The following is a 22679-nucleotide window of genomic DNA, read 5'->3' as shown; positions in this document are numbered from 1 at the left end:
CTGAGTCACATTTTTTACAACAATTTTTACCATTGCAATAGTTGTCTTCTTTTGCTTCTGATTTTGTAATGTAAAATAAATATGCTATAAAAAATAAAACATAGATCTGATGTAACCTATACAATATATCTTTTCACAGCATCTTCTTAAAAGATCTTTCACGGCAGCAACAGAGAATATAATGCCTTCCAACACTTCATCCAGAACAGAGACAAAATATTCTAGAGTGCAGTCCAGGTTCCTCAATCACCTATAATTATTGTTGGTTGTTGAGGAACTGAAACTGAAGAAAATATTTTGCGAAGTAGAACTGAACTGTACTATTACGGCATAAATCCGGCTTGTCCAGTGGCGAGAGCTCTTAAGTCAAATTGATCGAAGAGGAAGCGAATTATTATTATTATTATTATTATTATTATTATTATTATTATTATTATTATTATTATTATTATTAATATTATTATTATTATTAGTCTATAATCATCATCATCATCATCATCATCATCATCATCATCATCATCATCACCATTTTGTTTTTCGAGTGAATGCAAATTGTCCTTAATATTAGGACACGCCGTTTCATTTGTATGTGAGGTCAATTCTGCGGCCCTTCTTGTTGAAAACTTCAATCACGTAGCCGAACGGCACTCGTTTCAGGGTCTTCAGCAGTCGCTTTTCAATAGTGATCAAGGAAAATCTAGCGTGTTTGTTATGTGACTGCGTACTACGGAGAGTGGTTTTCATTCTCTTCAATGCGGAGAAAGACCTTTCTACTGAATCACCTGAAACAGGAATTTTTACAATAATTAATTTCATGAGTTTCAATGCTTCATTCAGGCTACTGGAGTTTAGATACTGGTTTAGACTAAACACTTGTTGGTTTCTGAATTCATTTGAAGGTATCTCGTATATCACAGAGAGTTCCGTTCTTAATCCCGGAAATTTAAAATGTTCGCCATATTCGAGAAATTAAAGCAGAATCAGGGAGTTTGCACATATTGGATATAGTACTTTTCGTAATTCAGAAGAGAAAGGAACTTTAGATGATTCTGGTCGACATATTTGTTGCTTAACTGATGTGCGATAGTGTCAACAATTTCATAATATAAAGCATGGTGTGGCGATTTTCTGTCATCCATACCAATCAGTTGCCACTTTCTTTGAAGGTCCCTCTCACTTTCTTAAGGCTCAGTTTTAGACCAAACATCATAAAAGTTGCCACGCAGTTCCCCTAGCTCACTCTGAAATTCGCCAATTTTCTTCAAACAATAGTTTATATCAACAATTTTTGTTTGAAGTATTTTTAAAATTGCTGCGGAGTTTGGAAGTATACAGAGTAGCCCAAAAAATATATATACACTATTTGTTTATCAATAATTTTGGGACAAATTGAGACAAAAATCTCGTTTTTATAGAAATTTTAACTTAATGTAGGTGTTCGAAACTTGTCCAGTGTGATAGCTGCACATGACGTTAAATTTCCATTTGTTCTCGCAGCGCATCCAGTGTAGCTGGCTGATGTTTCCCTATAAACAACATAAGTAGAAAATGGTGTTAGGTGTGGGGACCGTATTGGATATCGACAGCACCTCTTCGACCTATCCATCGTCCGGGTAGAGTTTCATCCAGATACGCCTGACAACTCGATTGTACGTGGCTGCGGCTCCATCATATTGCAGATAAAATCTCTCGTCTCCATACAGCTCTCGGATGGCAAATACAATTATTAACTGAAGCATCTCGAGATATACCGCACCAGTCGGCTCAATCAAACTCGGAGGACAAACCACAACACACATTAAGTCCCGGTAAATTGAGGGCTTTGTCCTGTTGGATTTGACGATTTTCGGGGGTCCAGTACACAATTGTGGCGGTTTACAGTACCATTCAATTTGAATTGTGCCTCGTCAGACCAGACAATGTTCCCTACAAACTCTCCATCCTCGCGCACCATGTTTTCAAACCACTCACAGCATTCAACTCGTCGATCGGGGTCGTCCTCATTAATTGCATGCAGCAGTGGGTATGTTTGGTGAAAAATTTCAATATTTCTAACATTGTAATCTGAAAAATCCAAGGATGATTAAAAACATTCTTGTCTACTAGTGTGCAAAATTGCATGATTCTACCTTAAATACATTCAGAGAAAAAGGCACATAAAGTGCACCAATTTAACATGGCGGAGATAGGGACCTATCGATACCTACCTACATTCTCCCCTTAATGAAAAACAAAAGTAAAAAATTAATTCAGTGGCTGATCTAGTACTAAGATTACTTCAGAATTGCTACCACTTTTTACACTTTTTTATTTGCAAAAAAAATGTTTTAAACTTATTTTAAAGTATCCACAGTTAGTTTATATTTTATATACAGTATTATAAACATTTTTATTTAGAAAAAAAATACTTAGAACTGGCAATGCACATAGTTCAAGTCCTCAGTAACTCTGCTTCATTCTGTGCTTCACAGAGGCATTCTTCTTTCACTAGTAATGACTTGCTGTGTGCTGCATTATCAACCACTCGCCTGTAGAACTCAAGGTCACTTTGTTCCTTCCATTCATATCTGAAATGATGCTTTAGTAATGAATCGATAACAAAACACTTTTCTTTTTTAACTGACACACCTAAGGACAAAATTTCAAGTTTGACCTTGTCAATGTTATTACTTTTTTTGAAAACAGAATTTACAATTCATTGACCAGATCTGTAGTATGGTTCACCTCTGATTTTCAGAATTCCAGTTTCACGAGTCAGAATCATCCTTTTATCTTCGTTGACTTGGAAATGCCATTGTCCAGGAATTTTCATAAATTTACCATATTTTTTCAGTCATACTGCTGCGTCTTTACCACGTTATGTTATTATACCAAATTGCTGGAATATATTTTGATACTCGGAGACTAATAAGTTAATAATCGTTTATCTTTTCCTTACAATTTTTTCGATGTGTTCGAAAACCCTATTAGAGGGAAGATAGCTATGGCCTGCTACAGGAAATACACTTTATTACTTTGTAATATTTTAAGTAACACAGTCACAATATCCAATTCGTCAACAACGAAGTACAACTGATAAGTGGTAGCAAAGGCGGGAATCATGTGACTTAATTCGAATCAGATATTGGCTAAAGGAAATGTCGAGGATTGAATCTCACTGCTTCGAGGAAATGTCTGCGTTTGAATCTAAACCGTGCATTCGCAGTGTTCAAATGAATAAGAATTGTCGCTATTTGCTTATAAATTGTTGAAGAACATTTATATTTCAAAGTGGAGAAATTTTTTGCGTAAAAATCTCATTTTCGCTGAAAAGTGGAAATGTCGGGGTTTGCATCTGTACGACTCATATAAACGAATTTTTCCCGATCTTCTTAAACAACCAGAGTTATTCTTTGATTTTATTATTTTAGAATGTCCTTGCAAGATGCATCTCAGATTGCCCTTCTTTCTTGAATACCTACATGCTATTAGTATTTCACTATCCATCCTGGAAAAAATCAATCACAAAAACAGCTACAAATATCACATCACACAGGCAAGCGTGCTAGAAAAAACAAATTTATTTGATCGGCGGAGCCGGGTGAACAAGCGTGAATAAGCTTGCGCTTGTAACTTGCTTCCAGTGTGAACACCTTTGCCGCGCCACCAATAGTTTCAAACAAACATTCACTAATTTTGTTTCTTCAGGCACGCTTGGGCACGCAGGCGCTTCCATTTTACTTGCCTAAACGTGCCTCCAATGTGACCGCAGCCTTCAGTACGATTATTAGACAGTCGCCGACAATGTGCGCCTGGGTCAGGCGAGTCCATTAAGTTACGCCAAGGGGTGTTTGGGTTAGTTAGCCGCTTGCATTCAGCCAATGACGTTATAGTTACTTCAGCAATGTATATAGAGAGCTTAGGTATGTCACACCTATGCTTGAAACTCTCATTGGCTACACGGCTTTGACGTCACTCGGTATGAAGCAAGCAGTGAGACTCGAGATACAGTTAGAAGTGTTGCTATTTCTAAATTTCTCGCGACTGTGAATTGTGTATGCGCATTTTTCTACAAGTGATGTCATTCCAGCCTATTCGATAAACACTTGGAAGAGATTCATAAGTTAAGAGAGTAGAAATTGCTTATATTTGGTGGCATATTTTACGGCAAAGTAAACTATTGAATTGCATCCAATATTCGTGCATTAGGAAAAAGAAAAACATTTCCTAGGATATGTACGAGTAACTATAACGTGCATTTAGTTTATTTTAGTCATGAAGGAAAACACTAGTCAAGTAATTGAATATTAGTATTTATTCTGAGGGAAATATGAGAAATGATGTTAAATTATGGATTTATATCGAGAGTGCGGCATGAAAATTTTGTGTCTATACCTGTTCTTTTTTTAAAGTTGGGACATGACAGGAGCGTTGCGATCGGAAAAACAACTGAATGTCACATAGCTTGGTAGGCCTGTTGCTATGGTAACAACGGTTGAGTGGCTTAACTTACCGTTCCCACGTGGCGAGTGCTTTAATAGTCTCTTGGCGACATTTACTGTGCACACAATGTTAGCATTGGTACGTTTCATCTTTAATTCTCTGTCGATGTTTGTATTGTTTTCTTACCTTCGTGTCAATTATTAGTGAATGTTTAACGTCAGCCATCTTAACGTCAATTGCTAGCTTCCATCAACTGGCACCGTGGTAGTCCATATTGGCAACATAGCACTGTAGTTCCAAGCTCGGCCGCTTACCTGTCATGTTCCATCTTAAAAAAAAGCAGGTATAGTGACTCGATTACGATGTCTTTGAAGATGAAGCAACGCAAAGTTTACTTCTCTTAGCTGCGTATTTTTTCATTATTTGCTGCTTACTCCTTGCATTCATATTTATTAGTGATAATAAATGTCCTGGTTCGGTTGTTACATACAAGGAAATTATTTTGTCATAAACTTCTAGGAACTAAGTCACTTTTCACAACTTTTCAGGAGAAGCAAAAAAAATTCCAATAATAACACAAATGTATATATTCTTATATTAATATTTTTATGTTATAGAAGACCAAAGAACATTTAAAAGTCTGACTTAGTTCCTTCTTCCACCTTTCGATGCGCATGACATCTATTGTTGAAATGGTTGCATAATGTAAAACTGCATATTTTGACTTAGTTCCTTTTAGCTCCGACCGATTCAATTAATGAATAGACTTTAATAGACATATATTTTTCTTTTTGAAAAGGTCGCTACATGAAACGCACCAACCACTATTTCAAATTGCACACACTTTTCCAACCACTCTTCGCTGGGACGTGTAAGACAGCCTTTTGCAATAATTGAGATCCAGTCACTGATCTCTTCCCGCGGAAATGAAGATATTCATAAGCCCTCTTAGAAAGCCCTCTTAATGCAAGGAAATTTGCGATGTCTTCTGAGGACATTTGAATCTTTTATTTTCATTTAAATGACAAAGAATCTGCCCCGAAGTGAAACATTTCGAAAGGACTTCATCAACTTCTTTCCTAACATCATTTCGTTTTACCTTATGCGGCGATGGCAGTCTTTTTACCTATATAGACACGACATACCGTGAGCCTCTTAATTTTTTTAAGAGCTGCATTTTTTTTACTGCTGCCAAAGTAACTGCATTTTTATTTTGTAATACTTTGATTTGATTTTTTAGATTTTATTATTCTTTTTTGTTATCTACAATTGAATCCTTACTAGTTGACTGAGACAGTTTTCTTTTCTTGGGTGATAATGTAGTCAGAGTAGATATTGCTTATTTTCTCACGTTTATGGCTTCATGTCTTAGATACATCTAGTTCAGTAGAGACCTCTAGAACGAACCAGAACGTTAATAGTTTTCTAAAATATTCAAATACCTTTAGGCCCGATTTGAATTCTAGAGAATATTAAGTACCGGTACTTAAAGCGTCATTTATAATTTATCGGAGAATCATATGAAAGTAAGGGATGAATATCTGTGTTGTTGTTTCGCTTGTGCTTGTACTAGGACCCTCAGTAAACGTGTATCCGTGTCAGTTTTTAATATTCTGCGAAGACACAGCATTTGGGTGCAGTGTTTTCTTGCTAGACAAACCTAAAAGTTCATTTTTCAAATCCTTTTCATTATCCGCAGAAAGGAAATGCTCGAAATATACGCGAAAATTGTCTGAATTAAACATATCAGTGCGTTTACAACGAGAAATCCTTCTGGAAACCTGTGATGCATAATATTGACATTTTTAAACCCATAATTACGGCACTGTGCTACAGCACAGAAAATACAGCTTTTAACTTCTCATCCTCAACTAGTAAGACGTCTTAACATTTGAGAAAATCACAGAAAATTGAAGCTGTATTTCGTCTGGAACCAAACTCTAATAATGTTTATGCCGATATCCATTGTTTATATTCTAAAGGAATGGAGAAAGATGTGTGAATAGACGGGAGATAAGAAAACAGTGGATTAGGAAGAGAGAGGAAAGCTAAGCTAGCAAGGGTAGTATATACAGTCTAGTACAGTGTTTCTCAAACTTTGGTCCGCGGACCACCTGTGGTCCTCGAGGTCTGCCCTTGTGGTCATTCAAAAAAGACAGAAGAAAAAATAAAATTCAAACGAATTGCGTATCACACTATAGCTGAAAATCTCAGAGTTTGGAAATGACACATGGCAATCGCCTTTCATTTTTTCTCCCGACAATTTAATGAAATTTATTACCCTACCTGTCTACCGACTTCCCACTCTACTCTCAACAACAAAAGAGGAATTTAAAGCACTATGAACGTGAAGTTTCTCGTCATATTTTCTCTGCATTTCTGGCGCCGCGCCTGTAACCCAGCCAGGGACCACCCGAATTCATAACAGAGGACCAAAGTACCGCACCTTTTCATGTGTTTATGACTTTCTTAATAGTTTTGCCGACACCCAGTCTGCACATTGAAATGGTCACGTACTGTACGTCGTACACCAATAATACAACTCTGAGGTCACAATTTCGTGTCCATTGTTTATATTCTAAAGCATCGGTGACCAGAGCGGTTGTCGTGATTGCATCATGTAATCACAGACATTCAAACAGGTTCGAGGAGTTTCCTGTACATTGCTGTGTGTTTCATTCACGTACTGAAGGCAAGCAGTGACGGTATCAAGTCGCTCTATAAACTCTGTCTCTACAAGCAGTAAGAGGTGGTTTCGTAAAGAATGAGAAGGATAACTTTGTTGTTCTGTCGGACAAAATGTAATATGTTTACTTTGCTCAACAGTTCAATTAGGAGTATATAGAAAGATTAATTGCCACGCTGAATAATGTATTATTATTATTATTATTATTATTATTATTATTATTATTATTATTATTATTATTAAAGGCACTAAAATCCTGCCCTATGTTTGTGAAGTACCATACAGCCGAGCATCATACGACAGAAGGTAAAGGACACTTATAAAAAATCTCTGCGAGATAACATAATCACCTCTGAATGGAAAGACAATGTAACTTCGGTACCAGTTTGGCCAAGGAGAGAAGCAGTTGCCAAATTCCAATTAGCAACTGGACATGATTGCTTGGGTAAACATCTATGCCGCATTGGTTTACTCCAGAATCCTAACTGCCCACTCTGCAACCAGAACATCGTAACAGACTCAGACCATTTAATGGATTGTCCCAATCTGTCCTCAACAACACTGGTAGAGAAGTATTGGGAAGCAAGAGAGAAGATGATGGCCCTCCAAATATAACATTTGTTACTCTTCCTTTCATGTTATATATCTATTCATGAACTCTTCTCACTGTTTGTTTGTTTTTTTTTGTACATTTGTTTACTTGCTTTGTAGGTGGTCCTTATGGGCGTTCACTTTTGAATATTGCATGTTGCCATTATCACGGCTAAAGATAAACTCTACAACTCTGCATTAAATAAATAAAAATTATTACTGACCATTAAATATGTGTTTCTATAAATCTTCTATACTGTACGTGCATGAATATTGATATTTTTAGTTCTTCTTCCTAAAAGGATAAAATTATTAGGTTTTATCTCAGTTTTAATCTTCTCAATCTTTCGGTGAGGGTAACTGTTTATTAGTTATTCATTTAATAATAATATTGTAGAAAAACTGATTCAATATTATGTGTCAACGAACTGTTAAACGCCAGGAATTGACATGTCTTAAATCATAGCCAGGAAGAGAAAGATGAGATAAATACATGTATTGGGGTTTGAAATATCTCTTGCTCTAAAGCCTTTTAATGGAATAGAATTCCCAAAAGAGTAATGATTAAAATAACTTAAATAACTTGTCCATAAGAAGTTTTTAATTTTTAAAAACTACGAATTTCTCGACCAAGTATCGAGAGAAGAATTTAGAAAATCCCTGATTATATTCAAGAGGAAGATTAAAAAAAGAAGCAAGAAAAATCGTATATTATTCGCTGGCTCTTGATGACAGCAGTGACATTAATGATACAGCAAAGCTTGAGATTTTTATCCGCGGGATTGATCAAGATGTCAATACAGGAACCACCACTGGTTGTAGCTTTCATGCCTCCTCCGTCTCCTTACTTTATAGGCTGTCTGTCGCATATAATCACTGCAGCTCGAGTTTTGGTCACCGCTGTTCTAGTAAGGGAATGGAGAAAGATGTGTGAATAGATGGGAGATAAGAAAACAGCGGATTAAGAAGAGAGAGGAAAGCTAAGCTAGCAAGGGCAGGCTACCTAATTCATTCCGCGCTGCGCTTCATACCACATGACGTCACGCAGCAATCAGTCGGACAGAAAAACAAACGAGCGTGATGCAATGTTGCCAACAGGACGGAAATTCCGTCAAAAGTGACGTGTGTATGAATTATTATTATTTTAATCAAGATTAGTGAGGAAGTTGCGTTAATATTTGCTTTTATTTGTATATATTGAGTGGGTTTTAACTTATTTTGACGGATTTCCAGGTGTTAGACTGACGGGAATACAATTTATGTGTTGGCAACACTGGCTTGATGCGGGAACATGTCCGTCGTCAATATGCAATTCGGCGGAACCTACGTGACGCTCTTGGAAATGATTGTAGTTGTACAAATTCAGTTCTGAGGTTTTTATCCAGCACAAGACTTGACAAGGTGGTTTAGTTTTTATTGACCCTTTGTTGCTTACCTTCCGGACCTTTTACATCCGGAGGTTACTTTTGTTGTTTTATAGCCTAGCCTACATGTTTTACTGAAACTTGGCATTTCGGACTTTATAACCAAATGTTTTATAGAATTGTATTGCTTAGAAATCTGCAGCTAATTTGTTCCTGGTTTTATTTGTTTTATTATTTTATTGGTTCTATTTAAACACTGTCTATGCTCTAAGAATGGTTTATTTTTATGATGCTTTACTAACCACTTTGCTCGTAATGCATTTGTATAGGCCTACCTCTTTTAATGTGACAACATTTGTGGTGCGTGTTCATATTCAGGTTATGGTATTGTTTGTGTTTGTGTTTTTTTTAATTAGATAAGGGCACAAATAGCCATAGCAGCTGAAGCGCCCTTTTCAAACCGCATTTACTTATTTCATGAAACATTTATGGCCGACTTAAACTTATCCCAACCAGGATTTAAACCCGGGTCAACTCGTTTCACTGTCAGGCATGCTAACCGTTGCTCCACAGTTTAGACTATGCAATCTGTTCCTGTGTAAATATTAAGATATAATATCCTTTTTTGTAGGATCGTGTTTTTTGTTGTAGTTACAGTTTTTGTTGTTAGGCCTTGACAGAATTCCCACACAAAAACTTGTTGCTAGGGAAACCATTCTTCATAACATAAAACTATACTGAAATAGACCCTTTACAGTGCACTTATTGTTACAGCTCGATTCAACATTATAGGTCCCTGTCCTTGGTTGTTTGGATAGTGAGCGATCTTTGTGTTGCGTCATAAGAAAGAAATTTAATCACAAATGTGCATAGGAGGGGAAGAGGGAAGAGGTAGAATGAAAATAATATCTATGCTCGTAATTGAGGGACACTCATGTCAATAAAATATAAATCATCATGGGATTGTTGTAGTTCAACAGACGTAGTAGTTAGTATAAACGGGGCTTGGGGAAGAATATTATGTTTATAAGACGGAGTGTATAGCTCGCGCAAGAAACGATTACCGAAAACCAATGGTGGCGTTGCTGTCTGTTTTGACGTGTGTATGTAGGCACGCCGAGGAGGGGAGACGTGCGAGCCGATGGAAGTACTGTCTCTTCCAAGAAGATGAACAAGTGAGGACATCGCTGTGGAAATAAAGAACGTAGCAAGAGAAAAATTCGTAACTAATTAAACTCGCAACATATGTTTACGAATGAAATAATAATACCGTGCTATACAAGACACGCATTCACATGCAATGTAACAAATTAAAGTCGTAATGTGACTATCACAACGCAAGACTGATTCTATCGATGTCATTTCTCTTCCGACTGTACTCTTGAGTATCATTCAAGTTATCTCGTGACCTTTCCTGTCGCCCGCTCTTCCTTATCGCAGTGTTTGATTCGCATTCCTTCCGTCGGTATTCCGTGCTTGCGAGACCTATACCTCGATATGTTAAGAAAGAAGTGTTAAGTGTTATGACTGTTCGGCCTGACCTGTGTGACCCAGCCTGCCTGTAGTGATGAGTTCGACAAGTGACCGTCAGTTTGCCGGCGTCATCAAGAATAGAGAAGTAGTCTATGCTCTCAAACAATGTCGTAGCTCCTATGTGAGACAATCAATTGTACTGTAATTTTTTAGGATTCATTATATAAATGTCTAAGGAAAGCATAGAAAAAATTTGCAATCAAAATCTTTTTTGGACAGTGAGAAAAAAATTACTAATTTCGAAGTCACCCGTTCAAAATAGACATTGACATATCAAAAGTTGATAAGCGACAAACTTTTGTATTTTTCACGTTAGATGGGGGGGTCAAAGCGAGAGAAATGTTTAGAAAGAATGGAAATTACTTTTAAAAGTGGCTGATATTCAAAACCTGTACCGGTTTGCGAGTTACGGCGAGTTTAATGCGGGGGTTTGCGTGACGGACTTTTTATGCAGAGTGACAACTTTTGTCTGTTAGAAGTGCGGATTCTCATAGAAATCATCGCTCTGATTTCAAATTTGTTTTCAAATACTGATAATAATACAATAATAATACAACACTAATAATAATACAACAACAAATGGCTTTTAAGAAACCCACAGGTTCATTGCCTTCCTCACATAAGCCCGCCATCGGTCCCTATCCTGTGCAAGATTAATCCAGTCTCTATCATCATATTCCACCTGTCTCAAATCCATTTAATATTATCCTCCCATCTACGTCTCAGTCTCCCCAAAGGTCTTTTTCCCTCCGGCCTCTCAACTCTATATGCTAATAATAATAATAATAATAATAATAATAATAATAATAATAATAATAATAATAATAATAATAATAATAATGAGTAATAACACTACCAGATAAATTCAAATAAATTAGGTGTTTTTGCCTTCTCTTCCACCTACACTAATAATAATATAATAATAATAATAATAATTCTTTATTTATACTGGCAGAGTTATGGCCATAGGGCCTTCTCTTACACTCTACCAGGTCACAAAGTATTCAAGCAGTTAAAATTTAACAAAAAATTCACAGAACAGAATACTAATATATTACAAAGAGAAATAATAATAGCATAATAAAATCGACAGTAAACAACATGAGAATAATACCATAATAGAAAAAAAGAAACTAAAATACATTGGAATATAGCAAAAGCAACTCATTTAGCACAAATGATTAATATGGAAAACGTAAGGAAGAATATAACAAAATAGAATATAATAAAATAATAAAAAAGAAAAAAAGAAAGAAAATTAAATAAAATTCACAATAAAAGGCTCTGATAATAAATTCGTCAGCTGATAAAGGGGAAAAAAAAGGGGAAAGGAAGGAAAGAAATATATAGCCTATATTTTTACATAACTATCGCAGAGAAAAGGACTTACAACTGAAAGGAATCTGAGTTGAAAAAGTGCAATTTTAATTTATTTTTGAAACTAGACAATGTCCGACAGTCTCTGACATGTTGTGGTAGAGAGTTCCAGAGATGAGCTGCAGAGACGGTGAAAGATGAAGAGTAGAAGAATGTTCTGTGTTTAGGAATGGAGAGTGTGATATGGTATTGTGAGCGAGTATCTATTTCGTGATATGAGGACAAATGTTGAAAACGAGAAGCTAAGTAGCTAGGGTTAGAGTTTTGAAGAATACTGAAGAGTAAAGTGAGAGAGTGAATACTTCTTCGCTCTTTGAGACGGACCCAGGACAGCATAATAGTGAAGGTGTGATACGGTCAGATCTACGGACGTTGCAAATAAATCGAACACATGCATTATGAACACGCTGTAGTCTGTCATTTTCATGTTAAGGTCAGTGTAGAGAGTGTCACAGTAATCAAAATGAGGCATCAAGAGCGACTGCACTAAATTCTTCTTGAGAAGCAACGGAAGGAAATTTCGAATTCTTTTTAGTGCGTGAATTTTCATAAAAATTATTTTACATATGTGTGTGATTTGAGTATTCCAACTTAAGTTATTGTCCATATAAATTCCTAGATTTTTTACTCTATCACTGCAAGGGATAATAGTTTCATTCATTTTAACAGGAGATAAGTCTCCTGTGTTTAATTTACTTAAAAGTCGTTGATGTCCCATTATGATTGCCTGTGATTTCTCAGAGTTCAATTTCAGTCCAAACTTTTTCGTCCATGAAATAATTGATTTTAGGTCATTTTTTACTTCATTTATTGCGTAATTTAGTGTCGATGTAGATGCAGAGATATATATTTGTAGGTCGTCAGCAAATAGAATATGTCTACAGTGTTTAATAGATTGTGATATGTCATTTATGTAGATCGTGAAAAGTAGAGGTCCAAGAACTGAACCCTGTGGTACACCTGCACCCACGGTACTACTACTACTACGATGGCATCACAGCCCAAAGTCGAGCTTTAGCCTCCTCCACCCACGGTACGCCAGGAAGAAAAACGATCACAGACCCGCACACATTGTTGGCGTACTTGAGGAGGTAAACCACGACACTGAACTTTCTGATAAATTAAGGGCTCGGAGCTTGCATAGTAACTGATCTATGTCAACTGAGTCAAAGGCTTTGCTGAAGTCAAGAAGTGTCAAAATGGTCAATTTTTGTTTATCGGAGGCTTCCCGTATGTCTTCCGTAACTTTAAGTACTGCTGTATTTGTGCTATGTCCTGTTCTGAAGCCTGCCTGATACTCGTCAAGTAAATTGTGTTCGTTCAAGAAGTCCGTCAATTGTTTGTGAACAATGCGTTCCAATGCTTTTGACAGGGTGGGCAGGATGCTTATAGGCCGATAGTCATTTAGGTTTGAAGGATTATTATTTTTAGGAAGGGGACGTACATAAGCTTTCTTCCATAGGGTCGGATATGTCGAGGTCGTAAGTGAGGCATTAAAGATGTGTGTCACAGTTGGCAATATTACGTCTATGATCTTACGCAGTAGAACAATGCTGATGCAGTCAACTCCTTCAGTTTTTGTACTTATCCTTTTTATAGCTTTCTTTACGTCTAAATCTGTTACATATGTGAAGTAAAATTTCTCGCTCGTTTGACAGGTCGCTTGCGGTAGTTCGTGCATTGTCTGTTCTCTCTCCTTGAGGTCAATTGGTTGTGAGTGTATCGTGGTAAAATGGTTATTAAGAGCGTCCAGTGAAATAGAAAAGTCGTTTACTTGGTCATTCTGTCTCCCTATGCCCATTGTTTTCAAGTCTCGCCATAGTGCTGATGGGTTTGAAGATGGTCCAATAATGTCATGCATGTGTCGAAGTTTCGAGTTTCTTATTTCTTGGGTAACTTTGTTGCGTAATTGTTTGTACTCAGATTGTCTTCAGATCTGGTCCTTCTGTATTTACGGAAAGCTGCGTCACGTTCAGTCATCATAGTGCGTATTGGGGAAGTTAACCATGGGGCTGCTGGTCTTTTCACTCGTTTCGATTTCAGTGGTGCGTGTTTATCGTAAAGTTATGTAATATAATCGTTAAAAATCGAAACCTTGTCATCTAGAGTGGGAGTAGTCCAAATTGTGGGCCAGGGAATCATGGTTGCGTCTGATATTAAAGCTGTCTGGTCAATGCGTCTTAGGTCTCTATATGTCACTGTTTTACGAATGTTTGGAGGGCATTTGAGAGAATAGGCAAGGTAGATAATATCATGCGCCGAGATTCCCGGTGCAGGAATTTGTCCGTGCGTCAGTACTTTGTCCCGGTTTGTTGTAGCTATTATGTCTAGTAAAGTCTCAGAATGCGAAGTGTGGTGAGTAGGACTGAGGGGAAGGACTGTCAAGTTGCATGCTTGGAACATTGTCAATAGTTGTGTCGTGCAGTTCGATTGGGTGGCAAGCAGATTTGTATTTAGGTCACCCATTATAATTGCGTGTTCATAATGAAGCAGATGGTTTATTAGGGGCTCTTCAATATCCATTATTCTATTGATGTTTGGGGGTTGATATATTACGCAAAGGAGACATTTTTGAAAGTATGCAGTTATTTCAATAAAAAGAATTTCAGGGACTGCAGAATACTCACTAGGAGTAGAATATATAATTTTGGGTTGTAGATCTGACCTAATGTATGCTCCGACACCTCCACCACCTTTATTTGTGCGATCATTACGCAATAACGTGTAGCCGTCTATGTTGACTAGAGCCGAACAAAGGGAAGGTTTCAACCAAGTCTCGGTTAACAATAAGGCATGAAGATTAAGTGGGGAAAATATGTCATAGAACTCGTCGAAGTGGGCTAATAGGCTTTGAGTGTTAATGTGGCCCAGCTGTAGTGCGCGAGGGTGAAGAGAGAGAGCGGATTTTAGAAGGATGGTTTGTACATGAAAGTTATTGACTGAAGAGCATGCACTATTGTTTGGGTGTGAACAGGGGTCGTTGCATTTCACAGTGTCAGAAACTGGCGGATAATAATAATAATAATAATAATAATAATAATAATAATAATAATAATAATAATGAGAGTAACACAATAAGAAATTCTTTCTTTTCCTTTTTCTCAATTTCAAATTATGTCATACTAGTGTTTAATCAACATAGATGTTATTTATGTACTGTATTAGGAATATTTTAATTACATTTCAAAACTCACAATTAACTCGAAACCTTAAGCAATGGAAATATTTTGAACACAAATTTGGAATGAGAGCGATGATTTCTATGAGAATCCGCAGTTCTAACACATAAAAGTTGTCACTCTGCATAAGAAAGTCCGCCGCTCAAACCCCCGCATTAAACTCGCAAACGGGTATAGGTTTTGAATACCAGCCACTTTTAAAAGTAATTTCCATTCTTTGTAAACATTTCTCTCTCTTTGACCCTCCTATTTCGTGAAAAATAAGAAAGTTTGTCGCTTATCACTTTTGAGAGTGTCAATGTTTATTTTGAACGGATGACTTCGAAGTTAGTAATTTTTTTTCTCACTGTCCAAAAAAAGATTTTGATTACACATTTTTTCTATGCTTTCCTTAGACATTTATATATGAATCCTAAAAATTACAGTGCAATTGATTGTCGCTCATAGGAACTACAACATGTTAATGTTTAACGGTGCTGCTAGAGTCTAGGGGCCGTATTCATAGACATTCTTAGCGCGGGCTTCCGGTAGGATGATCAGCGAACTAACGTTTTTCATATTCATAAACCAGTGTTAGCGATATGATATGAATCCCGTACAAGTAATCAGTCGATAGTCGGAGCTAGTTTAGCACGCTCGTAGCGCGGGCTGGCGAAATGTCTATGAATAGCACCCTTACTGTCTAGCAGAAAAAACCGTCCACGTACAGGTTCCGTCACGTCAAAACATTCTCCTCGAGAATCCCAGACGGTCCGTGACGTTGCTTGGAAATGTGAATGCGTTGTACGTTTTGATGTAACGCTGCTGGTCCGTGACGTGACGATATGACGTATAATGTGAATCGAGCTTAACTCGCTTTTGCAGGGGCCAAAATCCCTGAATCAAGCTGTAGTTATCGTTACTGTATAGTTTTGCAAAGACTTTGGAACAATATTGCTCCAAAATTTTCAATGCAAAATATATTGTATTTGCAATTTTAAAAATATGATGTGCAAAAAATGTTGTAGGCCTACAGTGCAATACACATTTGTGAAGTGCATTACAAAACCTCGCTCTGCTCGTTTTTCAGACTTTTCTTCAGTTTTGTAAAAAAACACTTCCCAACCTTGTATCGTAATATATGCAATTAGATGTTTTCCCTCCCCTTCCAAATTATTATTACAGTATAGTATAACCCTACGTATTTCCTCATTGTGCTTTCGATAGGTTGCATGTTCAATTTCCGTTCTATTGGAATAATTTTGTCAAACTGTGGTTACGTCGAATAATAAAATGACGGTTTTAGTACGCGGAAAGGTGATATATTCAAAAGTTCAGGTTTAGATGCTGGACAGCTAGAGACCTAGATCTATGTGAGAAAACTTAATATAGGTATTTTAAAAATGCATACCGGTAATTTGAAATATAGTTCTCGATTATTTATCTCATTTTCGGTCCCCAGTGGTCGGACAATTGAGGTGGCTACTACTATAATAATTATAGCTAATATTAAATTTTGGGGAAAAATAAAATTTTATTACGCTGTACCTCAAATTGTTAACATACTGTATGTTGTGAAAACCGGGGATATAGTTGACACACATGCCCAGACGATGATCGGAAGCATGGTGGAAACATGTTTCCGCCATGATCGGAAGCAGTTACGAATGAGTCATTATGTCGGCAGTGCAACCTTGAAAAATATCAAGGAAACAGTTGTGATATCTCGGCTTGCAGCACGCAGTATTGGAGCCAGACGATTAACACAGCGGAAAGAAGAGGTGACAGTGAGTACACTCTCTTTCTATTCTCTTTCAACTCTGTGGAAATTTCGATGGTGTTCGAGTAAAGGGGGTTGAGTAATTTTTTTGTGCGAATGTAGTTTTGTTCCCCAGGTGAATATACAAGTTAAATACCTAAATTCTACATGTAGGTGTGCAAAAAACAAAATAATACTAGCATTGAATGTATGTATGTATGTATGTATGTATGTATGTATGTATGTATGTATGTATGTATGTATGTATGTATGTATGTATGTATGTATTCACACTGCAAGTGGGCAAACACCCGGTGGCAGTGGTAACTTAATTACACACAATAGAAATAATACACAATACAAATTAATACACAATAATTACAATTAAGAATTATACATAATAAAAGAACCTAATTAATAAGTGAATCTAATTTTCCATTACAAGCCACATATGTATGTATAGGCACTACATAATTTGCACAGTGGTACTGATAATCTTTCACTTCGCTCTCATCTCACTCACTGCACTAGCACTATGGCACATTTCACTGACACTATAAATGATCACTGATCGAAACTATTCACTGCCACTGTAAACCATAACGTCACTGACTCCCACGGTTCACTGATACAACAGTTCAAATGAGACAAACAATTACACCCCGTAGAATCATATTTATGAACAGAACTATATTAAACTAAACATTTCTAGCCTAAGACCCTCTTACAAGCTATTTTAAACTAATTTACAATTAAAACCAAGGGAATAACACGTCAGGCTAAATAAATACGTGTCACCATGAAGTAATGTAACGTTTTTTTTTTTAATTTACAATTTCATATACAACATTTTAAGCTATTTTAAATATTGTTCTGCAGCAACACTAGAAGCATACTATGTATAATATAACTTCTGACAAAATATGACAAATACGTGCTAATTTATTTCTTGAGAATTGATCCGAGAAACTCGTAATTACAGAAGATTAGTTCGGAAGTAACGATGTGTTTTATTTGTGTAGAAAAGTATTTGCAATAAGAGACCGAAGCTTAATTTTCATTTATCTCAAAACTCAATTTTGTGACTTATCTTCCTTTACCTAAATACCATCAGTTTGATCTGTTGTATTATTAAAAGTATACTTTAGGATTGACGGTTCTTGTGGATAAAGGAAACACATCTCTGTGGTCAAGGCAGCCTACAGAAAGCTAAGCTAAGCTACGCAAGCTAAGGAAAAAAATTGCTCTAATGTAGTTACATGGAATGGCACACACAGAGCGCTATGCTAAGCTAAGCTACGCTAAGCTAAGTTTCACATATCGCCTAGGAGGCGATTTTCGTAGTTGTAGCTGGCTTCGCGCATGCGCAAAATCAATTGTTTTCCGGCATCTAGCAGACGGTTATGTGTGTGTAGGCCAACTTTAATAGTTATTTTAATACTCATGTATACTAATTATTATGGAAGGAAGACCAAGGGAGGAAATATTGATTGTAGAAATACAAAAATATCCCTGTCTCTATGGCACGAGCTCAAATTATTATAGGGACACAACCAGGAAGGACAACTGTTGGCAAGAAATAAGTGGAACTCTAGAGATTGATTGTACGTATATTTTATTCTTTTACATAACTATTGTACCCACTATAATTTAGATACTGCTTATAGTTTGGTAATATGCTTTTCACTTTATGAAATTAATTTATTAAATTGCATTAAAGCTTATATTACTAACTTATGGAGGAGTTCATTTCAAACAGTTAATCTTGATTTCTTCCTCTACGAACAGAATTTATGGGCCCCTATGCAATACTGTACTCGGACCCCCGTTGAAAAAAAAGTAACAATTACAAGTTACCAGTTATTCTAACCATAATAATTATTTGCAAAATAAATAAAAGATAATCCCATACACAGACACGAACTTAAAATTTTCAACAATAGGCCTACGTCTGGCTCGTGAGAGTCGGTAATTGAACACACCTTTCGGCTCATTGTTGTGAACCTGATCATGGGGAAAAGGTCGCATGAGATATGTCTTCAATGGGAAAGCCTCATTCCCAACAAATACGGAAGGCAAACTCGGGCCATATGATACCAATGGCTCATCTGCAGCAGGGGCGGTTGTTCAGGTGAAGTAGGTGAAGTGCCACTTCACATATTTATGTGTAAAACACAATTTTATCTCGTATTAATAATTAATTCTAGTTATTACCGGTACCGTATTTCTTAAATAAAAAGTTTTTTTTTCAGTCGTTATGAACAGTGTTTAGATGTATAAATAGTACCTGTAACCGTCCGCTGAATAGAATAATGTCAACTGTTACGAGTGCCGAGCGGTGTCCATTAGAACTTACAATACTGTAAAGGTGAAATTATTTGGGTTCCCATTCTCATACAGCACTTGGTTTCCATGGTAATGTGACGTCACGCACTAAAGGAAGATTGTATGAGTGAAATGTGTTTCTGAGTCTTTCAGTACAGTGTATTCCGAATCTCACCGGACCGGTGGACAACAATGACGTCACGCTGCAGCGAAGTAGGAACAAAACTGCTGGAAGAATCGATGGCTGTCATGGCGACTGTATAAGTTGTCTGTGCTACGCTAGCAAAATTTTGCGAAATTTCCGTACTGCCATCTCGTTCAAAGAAAAGAGAGCATAAACAATTTATTTCTTGAACCGGTAGTAATAACTGGTCCGTTGACATTTTCGCTCATAATCCATTAACATACTGTTTTTACGTTGTGCTCATTACAAACAATACAGCAGAACTAAAGCAGAACACACCGCCATGACACAACAGTGCACGATGTCATTCGTCTGCTAATTCCCGCCCTATACAAGAACCAATCAGATTCACTGATGGCGGCTGATGGAGACTGCCACCGCCTCTGCAAGCTGATGGCACCGGTGCGACACCGATGGAGCATCAGTGACGCCATCGGTGAAATTCGGAACACCGTGATGCCATCAGATTGCTCAGCGCTGAGATTCGGAATACGGAGAACTGTCAGACTTGTAGGTGGAGTAACCAGTTTGCAGATCTCAGTACTAATAATAGAGAAGGGTTGAAGCTGGTCTCCAAAGCCGGGGACTATTGTTTAAGGACTTGAAATTTTACAGTATGTACTACCTGACTCGAGAATAGTATTCTCATTCCCTGTGTCCAAGCAGCCACCCCTTCAGTGGTAAATTAGCTGGCTCTATGTTATTTTATCAGGAATACACCCCAAATACATTCACAAAGTTTAAAAGTTGTTTTCCGCAGCGTGTGTTATTTCTTCTCATGACCTTGCCAGTTTTGTTCCAACTCTTGTATTTGAAAGTTTAACACGCGCGTAAATGTACACGTGTAGTTTAATACTGTGTATGTGTATATTAACTTATTATTTAATGTATTTAGAGTGTACTAGTGATAAGTGTATATAGTGTATTAATCCTACATCTAAGTGTATATTATAAGTTTAATCACTAGAGAGCGGAATTTTAGGTTCTAAAAAGTGGCATTTTAGGCGCCTAAAATAGGCTCTTAAACTCCTTTATTTAGGCTCTTTAAAATAAAAAATAGGTTTTTTTTTGTTAAAGAATGTCACTTGCATAAGAGTGTTTTTATTCACCAATCACATTTCTATAGTTTTTTCACAGTAGATGATCAGTACCTATTATGGCTATTGTGTCGCTCACTGTTGTACTTTAATATGATGAGAAAAAAAGGAAGGGGTTGTTATCTGTTTTGGAATGTAAGAGAATGCTTATTCTGGTACAATCCAACAAGTTTGTGTTAAATTGCTGACAGACAGAGGAGGATATAATAATAATAATAATAATAATAATAATAATAATAATAATAATAATAATAATAATAATAATAATAATAATAATTTGTCCTGCAGGAGTTCTTTTACATGCCAGTAAATCTACTGATATGAGCCTATCGCATTTAAGCATACCTACGCTACCTAGGCCGACTGAAAGTTGGAATTTTAGTATTGGAAGATTGTAAGACTGAGAAGGAGTGGCCCGGAGGTACTTCTCTATTGTGTTGTTCACTGCTGGGAAGGAGTTGTTATCCGTCTTGGAATGTAAACGGTACAGGATGTTAAGAAAAACAGTAATCAATTACAAAATATGATGCAAAAATTAAAAAACTTAAAATAGGCATTAACGTTGAAATAGGCATTTTTAGACACTATGAAAGCCCTTTATTATACCTATATTGCCATGAAAAATGTAAATATTAAATCTCAAGCATGTATGTATTAAGGAAAAAAAAATAGGTTTTTGCCTAAATTCCGCTCTCTATTTTTTTTATATTTTTTTAGTTGGTTATTTAACGACGCTGTATCAACTACTAGGCCGCTCTCTATTAATCACTATAGTGCTGTTATACAAATATGAGTACTTAGGTACCAGTACATAGAAAATGTTGATAAATGAGTGCGAAATATTTATCCCGAAAATGACACAGTTTGTGATTTATCAGAAATGTCGTTTTGTGGACTTAAATATGAAGATAAAAAACATGTTTTAAATTCTTTACGACCTACAGTTCCATTTGTTCTTTGTTTTAAAAAGTGCTAAGAAAATAGAGAATTTGTATAAAATAACTTAAAAAAATTCTTCTGATGAAAGAAGCTTTTCTGTTTGAAAATATCGCAAATTTCACTCGGAATGCTACATCACAGGAGGGACTTTAATCATTAGCCCCATAGCTTTGCATAGAGATATACTATCCACCCTCAGTTAAAATCAGACTTTTATAAGACATCAACAGGTTTGCTGCTTTAGTAGATAGGAGGATTGACTTGGTATGCAAGAAATTGGGTGAGTCTTGAAATAAATTAGTTTTCCTGTTTGCATGTGTTCTAGAACTAGCAAAATTGCACGTAGTTTACGAATAGTAGGCCTACTCATTAGATTGGTAAAACTGTTCATGCATTTGTTTATGTGAATAGCACTTCACCTATTTTTTTACGGCGAGCCGCTACTGATCTGCAGGTATATTTAAAGATCCATCTTTCAATGGCTTCCCGAATACACTATTTCTTCCTTCGGCACCCATATCGATCATTGTAAAACGGTAATGTGCGTCTACAACTGCTAACAGAACGATTGAAAATGTTTTCTTGTAATTATAGAACGTTGTTCCACTGTTGGATGAGGCACTTATAAGTACATGTTTTCCATCAAGAGCCCTAAACAATTGGGAAAATTCCTCAGTTTTTTTTAATCTTTTGCTGTCATTTTCCATTTTTCCTCTGATGGTATACGTAGCACTTTGTCCTGTAGTCGATTCCAGATGGCTTCACAAACGTCATTTACTATAGATGATACAGTTAAGGCTCCTGTTCTGTAACTATATGCTATCGTTTTAAATCTGTCCCGGTACCTGAAAGATACATATTGTTTTAGGCAAAGAAGTAACAAATATGTGGGAAAAAACTGAGAGGCAATCAAAAGACAAAAAGAAACAAAAAGTGGATAAGGAGCAGTGAAGATTAAAGAATGGAAATTTAAAAAACAAATGCAGTTCCTATTCCTTTACATGTCTACAAGAAGCAGTCTTTAACGGTAACAATAAAGGTAATAACTAATAAGTATGGAAATTAAAAATTTGTCTTAACGATGCGTTATACTTCCTAAACAGTAATAAGCAATATAAATGTATTTTTACTTGATTTATACACACAGGAATGGTTATAATATAAAAAAGTTTTAATTTTATTAATAGTGCTATATATGTATAATTATTATCGAAAGTAAAAATAAATGCAGTACATACAGTAGG

At 36.4% G+C, this 22679-nt stretch overlaps 1 protein-coding gene across 16 annotated transcripts in view; it reads left to right on the top strand.

Moving 5' to 3' along the window:
* Positions 1 to 22679, top strand: part of LOC138713481 (uncharacterized) — a 123448-nt gene that overhangs the window by 38479 nt on the left and 62290 nt on the right. For 2 of the 16 annotated variants that reach the window (XM_069845622.1, XM_069845615.1), the window contains exons 1-3: positions 8972 to 9100; positions 16725 to 16918; positions 22304 to 22474. The exons of 5 other annotated variants lie outside the window; for them this stretch is intronic. The gene's annotated coding sequence lies outside the window, so the exon portion shown is untranslated. Of the gene's footprint in view, positions 1 to 8970; positions 9101 to 12890; positions 13065 to 13113; positions 16919 to 22303; positions 22475 to 22679 lie in introns of those variants that run through there. 9 more of the 16 variants (XM_069845619.1, XM_069845631.1, XM_069845614.1 and 6 more) reach the window with 9 other exon arrangements.

This window comes from Periplaneta americana, chromosome 14 (genome assembly GCF_040183065.1).
Source record: "Periplaneta americana isolate PAMFEO1 chromosome 14, P.americana_PAMFEO1_priV1, whole genome shotgun sequence".
In the NCBI taxonomy this organism is placed as follows: domain Eukaryota; kingdom Metazoa; phylum Arthropoda; class Insecta; order Blattodea; family Blattidae; genus Periplaneta; species Periplaneta americana.
Note: the sequence above shows the minus strand (reverse complement) of the source record. Positions and strands in the feature narration are given on the sequence as shown.